Genomic DNA, 1900 nt, shown 5'->3' with positions numbered 1-1900 from the left:
GCTTACTCAAATGGTGAGGAGACAGAAGCAGAAAGCAGAATTTATTCATACGCTGGCGGCCGCGACGCGCTCTCGCAGGACAGCTCCAGTTCGTGGGTGGCGGTTGGGTGCAGAACGATGAGGCCGTCACTCACTACACGGCAAGCATCGACCAGATGACACTGGGGCTTAGGTTCCTGAATGACACATTCGGACCTGAGTGTGGGGTGCCTAGCGTTGCATGGCAGGCGGACCCTTTCGGACATTCGAAGACTCAAGCGGCGCTTTTCGCCAGGGTTGGTGCGTTTGACTAGTTTTCAATGGAATGCAATTTTTGGCCACCTGTGCATATTTCTTGTTCTTCATACAACCTGGTTAAGTTTTTTAAGTGCCCATAAGGAATGCATGCACAAAAAGCACGCACACAAAGCGGACACTACTATATTCTTCATTTTATTTGGCTTGACAGGTTAACACAGAACTATCACTTAGCCAATCGCAGAATGAGCATGTTGTCTTGTTCGCACGGTGAAGGTGTCTATCGCAATTCATCCCGAGTATCTTCGCACTGTTGGACACAGTATTATATTCATGGTAACGATGTTCTCTAATTGTTTAAAGCAGCGGCAACCTTTCTAAACAGCAGTTTCGAAATGTAGCAGCCCAAATGAATCGGAAATGAATAAGATGGAAAAACTTTATTAAGTACTACCACGGATGCCCGTATCTATCCTATGGACTTGGTAGGGAGCTCAATAGCGATATGGACTAAAGATTTACAGCTTTACTAAAATTAAAACAAATAAAAGTTTTTGCTACTTTGAAGTTAATTCTTCTTCCGCTCTTATTAGTTGCCTATTATCAGCAGACTAACCTCAGGTTAAGTTTCGATGTTTATTTCACAAACGTTGTAAGTAACTTAGGCTAGCCTAACGGTACAATACTGCCAGCTCTCATTGATCCCTGCACGTCTAGTTCTAACACTAGATAAAATTGTTTGCTCATAAAAGAAAATGTTTAACGGTTAATAGACCTGATTCATGAACGCAATAATTAAAATTGAGTTCTGTGTTCATTTTTCCAGCACTATCATTGACCGGCAGGATTAAGAACAAAAAGACAAAGCTCCCTTCAACAGTTGAGTACGACAAAGGAAGCAACAATCCAATTTTTCAACTTCAGATCAGAATAGAAAACTTTTCGCTGACCCCTGCAACGTCTACCTTAATTCGAAGCAACCAAGCAGGGTTGGTTAGCGCGATAACTACGAAGAGCCCTTCGTATAATTTTCTCATACGTTATGGACCCAGCGGAGTCCTTGCACGCATCGTGCGAAAACACGTCTTCGTGGCTCACAAACCCGTCTCAACGATTGCCCTATTTCTACAACTACTGAAAAGCCAGATGCCCAGCGAAAAAACAATCCGGCTTCGTTTACAGGCTCCCATGCTTTGAGTGCCCAGCCTCGTATACTATATGCGAAACAAAGAACCTCGATCAACGAACCAGGCAACAACAAAAAAATGACGTAATTGTTAATGAACTCAGAAAGCAACCCTCTCGCCGAGCACTGCAAGCGCACCGACCACAAAATCGACTTTGTCGAGATAAGTTTCCTGGTCATGTAAATCAATCCTTTAAAACGGCAACACGTCGAGTCATGGTTCATCCAGCTCACAACGACAACCGCACATTGGCAACCGGGAACGCTACCCTCCGTGTACGTAAATGTACTCCGCCATTTTTTGGAAAATGGGAAGCGAAGGCCCCTGCCTGTTACTGCGGGCTCACATTTTAGTTGCCCTCGATGGAGGTATTATCATGTTGTTGAAATATTGGGTTAAATTTATTATTGTTGTTGGTATTTGTGTTTTCGTAATCGTTTGTTTCAAGAACGCAGCCAGGCGAGTTTGGTTGGTTG

This window comes from Amblyomma maculatum, chromosome 9 (assembly GCF_055883805.1).
Source record: "Amblyomma maculatum isolate TAMU_Amacu chromosome 9, ASM5588380v1, whole genome shotgun sequence".
Lineage (NCBI taxonomy): Eukaryota > Metazoa > Arthropoda > Arachnida > Ixodida > Ixodidae > Amblyomma > Amblyomma maculatum.
The sequence above is the reverse complement of the archived record's forward strand: the minus strand, read 5'-3'. Positions refer to the sequence as shown.